This window comes from Salvia miltiorrhiza, unplaced genomic scaffold, assembly GCF_028751815.1.
Source record: "Salvia miltiorrhiza cultivar Shanhuang (shh) unplaced genomic scaffold, IMPLAD_Smil_shh original_scaffold_233, whole genome shotgun sequence".
Lineage (NCBI taxonomy): Eukaryota > Viridiplantae > Streptophyta > Magnoliopsida > Lamiales > Lamiaceae > Salvia > Salvia miltiorrhiza.
This window is the reverse complement of record NW_026651507.1, coordinates 449985-459412: the sequence shown is the minus strand read 5'-3', so window position 1 is coordinate 459412 and position 9428 is coordinate 449985.

Sequence of the window (9428 nt, the reverse complement as noted above, 5' to 3'; positions counted from 1 at the left end):
AATAGCAACTTCATTCTTAAAAAAAATGATTTATTTTAATCAAGACAAAATAGGCCACTAATTAATTATATTTATCAACAATTAATATTATTTAATTATATATATCAACAATTAATATTGGTTAAAGTGTTCCACTTCAAAAGGTCTCTCCACGTAGACATGTGGTCTTGACTAATTAATATTATAATTAATTTATATGATCACTGCGACTCAATTTCTTAGGTGGAAGAATTTCTTACGTGTCAACAATGATATGTCACTAGTCAAAGTGATGAGCCACACAATTTTACAAATTTGAATACTATTGTTTGACATTCTTGTTAGGAAAATTGTCATCTTTTGACAATAACTCAAAATATTCACTACAACAAAATCAGCCTTTGGGGATGCTTATATGAGGACTCTTTCATGATGAGAGTCCTATAATGTATTTAATGGGACTTTTTTTAAAATGTCTTATCCAATCTACTCACTACTACTTACAATGCTTAGACTACAGTATTTAATTAACTTTCAAAGAACACGAACCCATAGTTGCGGTCTATTATAAATCTTTTGAATTCTTTTTTAATAAAAATTAAATTCCTTTAATTCATAAATTAGAATTAGAAAAAAAATAAAAAAAAAGCAAAATGAAAAGAACAAAAGAGTTGTTCCAACTTTCTCTTCGTCTTTTTACCCCCAATTCCAAAAGAAAAACCCTTATGCGGCAAAATTCTCAAATCCACATCCAGAAATCTTCCATCTTCGAAGGGAATTTGCTCTCCAATCCAAACCTCCGCGATTTGGCGCTACCGCCGATGAGAAGCTGTGATTTTGCATTGTCGATTTTCACTTTAAATGGTTTAGTTATGCTTCATCTTCGTGTTTACTTTTCTGCGTTTATTTCTTAGTGCTCTATTGCGAATTTTCCTTCAAAAATGAAGAATTATTGTCGATCTTACTTTGATATATATATAATTCTTATATGTGGAACTAGGTTTATCTAATTTGTGAAAGATCTCTGTCGCAATGTCGACGATTTTGGCGTTCTGAACTTGCTCCCCCCTCTCTTGCCACTTCCTCAACCATGGTAACTTCTCATCTCTAATTGTTTTCGGTTACTCTGGTGTTATCCTCTGTATGTTCGACTAAATTTCTTCTTAAATTTTTTACTCCATTTTATGTTGGTGGTTTAATTTTCTCCAATATTGATTTTCTTCTTCCCCTTCCTCTTCTCTCAACTCTCCACACACACTCACACAAAAAGAGCAGGCAGTGGTATACGAAGTCTTTATAATTTATAACGACTCATGACTTCATGTGTGTGCTTTCTTAATTGGTGAGTTCTGGTGTAGTGGATTTTCAACTTTTTGTTTGACTATTATGCTTACTTTTGCTGTTTTTGCTTCTGCGAAACATTTTTACATTTGGCTTTCTTGTACTTTTTCTTCTTTGCTTATGGGGTTGATGCTTGTTTTGTCCTATCATAAAAAAGAGTTGATTGATGATGAAGGATGTTTATGTTTCAGTGTTCTGTGTTTAATTCATTTAGTTTTGTAAATTTCATCGAATTTTCTGATAGGGAGTTGTTGGGCATGTTTATCCAGGGTTTGATTTGCTAGACAAGTGTGGAGCTAGCAGGAGCGTATTTTTCTACAACCTAATCAGAATTCTATATTCTACAATTCTCATGCGAGCTGGATTATGAGTTACCAACAAGAGAAGATTGTCAGGTTAGTTATTGTGATCATTGTCATGTTCATTCACAAGAGATAGTTAGAGATGCACATGGAATTCATGTTATATGTTGTAAATTAACTTGTTACAAATGATTTCGTAGTCTCAAGTATGAAAGCAATAACTAAAAAGAGTTCTTAAACTACTTTGTGACTCCCTCCCTCGAACTATCTCATCCATTTCCTTGAAGAAGAAAATGTGTTTCATGTTTAAGCGGAGTAGTCTGTCTTTTGTTGCTTTCTATTTCACATGTATTTGTTGAACTTGCCGTTGTTCTTTATCTCCGTTTCTCAACAATCTTATAGTGTCACACTATCAGAAAGAGAATGCCAAATTATAGTAAAAGATGAATAGGGAAAGCTAATGCTAATTATTTTAGAAAGGAGCTAAATAGGTTGCTTGATTTCCAGCTTGCAGCTTACTAAATCCCTGAAGTTGATGTGTTCATAATATAATTGAATTCAAATAACAGTATCTGATCCTATTTTCCCATGAATATGTATAAATGTTATCCAGGCCTTGCTTATTATCTACTCCTGTTTACAACTAAGCTTGATTTAGGATATGAAATGAATGAGCTTCATCATGTTATCAATTTACATCATAAGTTCACATTATAAATCTGTGTGTTCTGCAGCAGTGAGGAGCTCTTGACTGGAAACTTATGCATGAGTCAGATTGCATTACAGTCTGAGTCAGGTACTTATATTCTTTTCCATGAGTTAGTAAGTATGATTTTCTAAAGATGAAACCTTTGAAGCTAAACAATGGCTCTTATTGATGGCACAAAAAGAAACTTTTGGGCACTCACATTAATAGTAATTTTCTAATTTCCAATCAAGCTCTTTTCTTTTGTTGACATGACTGATAATGTCTTGGATTAATGTGTGTGTGTGTAGGACAAAATTTTAACTAGTGTTATTCACTTTGAAAGAAGCAACATGGAAATTACTTGATTGTACCAAGTTAATTGGCTTAAATATCAAACGAGCTAGGAGCAGCTCAATTTGTTGTCACATGCCTTATTCAATTGGGATCTCTCATTTTGCACCTTACAAACTTGTTAACTTGAACTTGAAATAATAATTCACACTTGACAAATCAGATAGGTAGATGTCTCATTTATGAGATACTATTTCAAGAAACTTCTTTTTGCCTTTGAAATTTGATTCTTTTCCAGTTGCATTAATATACTAATTGGGCTGACTTGAATATGTCAATATAGCTAAGTTTTTGTGCTGTTACTGTTATTCCAGATCAACTTCATCAGTCGCAACAGCCTGACACCATTGCTAATCTTCGATGCTTATTAATTTATTTGTGGTGATGAATTGATCAGGTTCAGCTGCATTGCCTCCTCTTCACAACATTCATTACTTAGCCACAATTTTCAATATTGGTAAAATTTTCTGAACCGACATTGAAAATATATTTAGTCAAGATATTTGGTTACATATGTTAGTTTTCTCTATTCCAAGAATCTGCATCATCTTGGCTCACATCAATGAGTGAAGAGAATGAGTTCCTGCGCATGCATGTATAGATAGATTATGATATGTTGTCTTCATCTTCTTACCTATGCCCCCTTCCTGTTTATGACTAGTTTACCTAATGTAACTAATTTATTCTTCTTCATATGGTCAATGCAGTTCAAGGCGGACTATAATGCTGAAAGGAAAATTGTAGCGAAACTGAAGTCACGCTTGGAAAGATCAATCTTTTCAGGGAGTGAAGATAAACTTTGGCGAGTTGCTGCCTCCCCTTGATGTATCTAAAGATGATCTATCATTTATTTAATTCATTTATTTCTATTAGTTCAGACCTTAGATTAAATTATCTACATGTTTTGTTCATTTACTTTAGGAGATATGCTGATTGTATCACTTTTAATTTAATTAATTATTTTTGGCTAGAGTATAATGTGTTTGTTCTTGAGTTTTATGATGGTTTCATCATTTGTATATAATAATGATGTAGATGGAGGAGGTTGTAATTTGATGAGCTATATGCTCAATAACTAAAAATATGTGTATTTTCACACAAAACTGTAATAGGACACTCCTAAGTGTCCTAAAATGAGTTTTGAAGCTTCCTATAATAGGACACTCGTGAGAGTCCTATTATTGTGAGTGTCCTATTATACATTTTGAAGCTTCCTATAATAGGACACTCGTGAGAGTCCTATTATTGTGAGTGTCCTATTATACATTTTGTGACTAGCGCAAATAGGACTCTCCTCAGAAAAGTCCTATAGTGGTGAAAGTCCTATTATGCCATGTAATAGGACACTCACGAGAGTCCTAATAGGTGAATTTTGTTGTAGTGATTAGGGCCACAAGATTTTGCTCGTATAAAAACTTTTTGTGGGCATCGTGCAATCTAAATTGAACCATAAATAATAAGTACTCCATTTGTGTCCACAAAATATTATTATAATTTGTTATTTTATTTGTTCACAAAAAAATATTTTAATCTATTTTTAATAATAATTTGTGGGTCTTTTTCTCCACTTATTAACATGTGGGCCACATTCTCCACCCACTAACTTAATTATTTTTTTTTTTTTCAGTTTTCTTCATTTGGACCTCTTTATCCACTCAATAAATAAACAACACAATTTTTTAAAAATCTGTGCCTCTCTCCTTTAGGACAACATAACGGATAGAGTACTTAATTAATATTATTGGGTGTTATATGTTAATATAATTAAATATCACATGGTATATAAATTATCTATATCATATCATGGATATGATATGCGAGCCGACATGAAATATAAAATAATAGAATTATATTTTCAGAATACTTCTAAAGTTTATGCGCAACAAGGAAATGTTAAAACTCATTGCTTAGTAAATTAGATCCAAGTTAATTATTGGTTATGTGTGTGCGCGCGGGGGATACAACATTAAAAATAATCAATAAATCGTAATCATTGAACATATCAATTCTATTACAATGAAGAGACCATTTATCCACTACATCAAAATTACTACCTATTTTATTAAAATATATATTCAAAAAATGTATCATTCTTTCGTGGACGAATGAAATATATAAACAATAGATAAATTGTATCCCCAGTTTGAAGAATTAATTCTATATACAAAAAGATTCTAAAGTGAAGATATTATAAATTAAAATTTATAAAAATACACACTTTTATAATACTAGTACGGTAGAAATTTGTGAGGTACGGATACCAATAATTGGTTCAATTTGTGCCACATCACACATACTATAATGTTAGTTAATTAAATTCTTATTTCATCTCGGTAACGCATCCTAAAACTGTATATTGCAAACTTTTTTAACAGTTGAGTAATATATTTGTTCCGATAAATCTATCTATTATTATATAAAACACAGTTTGTAGCAAAATTGTAATTAAAAAATCTATCAAATGGTATTTAAAACTCAACAAATCTCATATCCCATATTTCTCTCTCATCTCTTATCTCTCCTCTCGCTTTCATCATACACATTCTTCAATTTTCCATTCTCTCTCTCTATCTCTCTCTCATATTTTGATGATTTTTTTAAAAAATCAAATTTTATTTATAAAAAATATTCTATATATATCTTAAATTAAAGATGAATGCAAGATCTTTGATTTGGTATCAAATAATTATTCAACTCTTTTATTACTATTCTAATAAATTCTAATAATTAATATAATTTATTTTCCTACTTATCAATTGAAGCTTTTCTAATAAGATGACATAGGTAATGAGCTAACTTAGAAAAAATTAATTTTATGCATGATTAGCTTATGTTTTAAAACTATATATTGTGAGGTGAAAACTCTTTTTTTACTGTTTCTTCGTTTCTTTTAATTTGAATGATGTGTTTATTCTATAATTTTAAGGAATAAAATAAAGTTTTCCATCAAATAGATGGAAAATTAAAAATGATACTTTTCAAAATTATAAAATAAAATTAAGGATCTTTACTGAGTAATTGATGTAGATTGTTTTATTTTTTAAGAAAAAATAATTTACATTTACTTATATTCTAACTATATTTAATATTTATTTTTATTTATTTTTGATAAATTAACATAATTAAATAAAGAAATTTAAAGGCCGCGCTACAGGAGCTCGAACCCAAGACTTTCGGTTTTAGACATTAACCCCTAATCGCTTAACTGATACACACGCTACATCGTTTAATTTTGATGCAAACTTATGTTAGCCGTGCATCGCACGGGAAAATGTACTAATTATAAGAATCACAGGCAGTAAGCACACCATTCACTACTAAATTCTTTTTATTTTGAATTAAAAATTTAAAATAAATAATTTTTAAAAAATATTAATTATTTTTTAATCGAACATATTTTATTCAAATAACATTATCGTATATAAAACATGACATATTAGTTCGTTACGTTCTTTTAAAAAGATGGGATTTTGTAAAAGGCAAAAAGATTCGGATTGGATGAGAATCCTATGAAAAAGGAAACAGGAAAATAAAACCATTGCATTTTTGTTTTCTCAAAGAAAAATAGTCTTTCTTTTAGATAGTTCATTTCCTATTCTTTTTCCCGTGCAAGATGTTTCCTCGACGCTTCATCCATTAACAATAACGTATAAGAAATAACGTAACCAAAAATAAATAAATAAAACGTATAAGAAATAAAGCTCTCTCTCTCTCTCACACACACACACAATAATAATTAAGCTCCGAAAATAGCACTCTTTCCTCGAATTCATATTTTGATCCAAATCATGACATTATTCGGTTATATAAATGACACTGCCTATAATTGACATTATTCGGTTATATAAATAACATTGTAATATTTTAAAATATTATAGTGTCATTTATCTTATAGTATCAACTATAGGAAGTGTCATTTACAATGTTAATCTTTTACGCAGTGCCATTTATAATCTTATTATTTTTTATTTGTATCGTATTACGCTTATTTGAAGATGATGGGAGCATATTTAAACCAACCAAAATATCATATTAAAGACCTAATAATTATTATTTTTGCAATTTTTCCTTTTTTTGAGTAGGCAGGAAAGAGTTGGGGAAATTAAGAATGGCTGGCTCTTATAAAAATAAGGAATGCTATAAAATTTTAAATTTGTAGTATCTTCGTAAATTTGCTATATAAAATTTTAAATTTGTAGTATCTTCGTATTAAATTTATTTGAAATTAAAATCTTTCCTCCTCCTTTTCCGAGCACGAGTATTTGAATTCTTCGTGCTAGTTGATTTTGCAAGTCATGTAGTTGGTGGAATAATTAAAATTCATTTATTTCATCTTTAAGTCTTTCTCACCTACATATTTGTGAGACATCATTTCTTTTTTCCTTTTTTCGATAATTAAGTGGCTGCGTAATCTTACGTTTGTTTCATTCTTAATACTGCTAACTACTAAGCACTCCACGTTAATTTTTGTGATAATCCAAGCTAGTGATGTTGTTATTGTGGTCTTAATTTTGTATCCCAAATTGGACTTTAGTTTATTTAAGAACTATTAGTGATCATAAGTAAATGCATATACTTTAAATGTCTAAATATGAACTTTTTTTTTTTAATATAGTGTCGAGTAATTATCGTGGTGTATAAAATTAACATTGTTTGCTTTATGCTAATAAAGACAAAGTGTCTTATCGAATATACATGCATGATTCATGCGACATAATTGTAAAAATTAAAGACAAATTTTGTGTAGACTTGCACTTAATAAATTACACTTAACATATAAAATACCTACATTTTTATAGTCATAGGTTGCGAATAATTCAATATTCTATACATATTCAGAGCATATATAGTTCGAATTTGATTAATCAAATTTTTGATTCGATTAAATGAACCAAACCGAATTCCCACCCCTAAAATTTGAAGTAAACTGATATGACCTAGTATCTAATATGACAATTCTTTCTTTTCTTTTTGAATATGCATATATTGACTAGGTATCTAATAGGGTAGTAATTCTTTAGTTTTTCGGAATATACATATATTCAAAATAAATCAAATTAATACTACTACCTCCGTCCACTATCCGTCCACTATTTTATCCTAGGGGAAGTATAAATAACACTTCTCCTAGGACAACAATTAGTGGACGGAGGGAGTACTATTTAAAAACCGGATCATACAAGAGCGGAATTGTTTGACTAGGCTAGGATTATTGTTGAGGGCCTTTTTGTCTTTTCGACGTGTCCGCTTTATAACTTTACATAAAGTTTCCCTAGCAAAACTTTAAATAAAGTTGAAAAATCGGCAGTGACGTACGGAATTGTCCTTTCGCACCGAGCGACGCCGTTTCTGTTCGTGACAAAAATCTTGTCCGTATCTGATTCCTGCCGCTGACACACACTTCCACCCAGAAGCCACGATGCATTTTTTTTTATTTCTCTTCTGCCACGTTTTGTAGCGTGACTTCACGAACCGTAGTTATTTGTCCAAGTAGAGGATTCCACTCGAGGCATGAGATATCACGTGATCACTTAACAATTATGCTCTCAAATCAGGTGGAAAACTCCACTGGTGGAAGTTGATTGATCAAATCTCTCGCTTTGCCAAATATTCAAAAAATCCATCGCATCAGAATTTTTTTATAGAAATTGCAAAAAGTTTGTTATATTTGAATTATTATAGTAAAAATACTTTACATAACTTTTGCAACACGTGGATATTGGAGTAGTTGCTGACTTTTATTTTTTTTTTTTTTTTTTAGTATTAAACCTTTTATTTTATTGAGAATACGAAAGCTTACTTTAGATATGAATTGTACAATATCCTATTCCTCTCATTATATAAGTCATTCGGCAATTTATTTAATTGCGAAAATAAATTCTACAATATCCTCTCATTATATAAGTAATTGGATAATAACTCTTTAGTTACAAAAAATACAGTATAAAAAATTCATATAGAATTGAACTGATCTTCCCCTTCAAAAGAGCTTATAAGGAGATATGATTATTAAAAAGAAAATCTTTATCAAATCGATGTGGGATAATTAGAGTGGCTTGAACATAAGTGGCCACATATTCCCATCGTTAACCAGAAAAATGGATAAATTATATATGAACTTGATTTTTTTTTTCATTAATAAATTACAAGGAATTATCGATTTTATAATGTATCGCTTTAATATGACCGAGAGTAGATATACATATATGCAATCAAATTCAATAAAATCAACCCAATTACATAAGACGTTGAAATTTTTAGGATAATATATTTCGATCATGTTTTATAGTACTATATAAATATGGGCTGTACGTATTAATTTACGTTATATTCAATTATTCAATATGCTAGAAGAAAATAGTTTTTTTTGGAATAACTGGATTTCAAGAAAATATCGATTAATTAGGTGGAAGCTACATGACTTTATAGTAAGCTCGTGACTGAGTTCGAATAAATAATTGATTGAGCTATTGTAGTATGCTAATTATTAAGTTGGATGGGACTTTAAATTACCTGAATAATTAATATACCACAAGTAATTGGGTTTAATGAAGTGTTTTACAATCATGCCCTATAAAAAAGGAAATAAAATAATGACTTGCACTGCTGCTACTTATTTTATTTTATTTTACCAAATTTGAAATCGTCATCTTTCTTTGTCATGCTCCTTGTTGTGTGCAGTAGGGCTGGGAATCGGGTCGGGTTCGGGTACCCTACCCGAAAAAATCGGGTACCCGAACCCGAAAATCCCCTAAACCCTATACCCG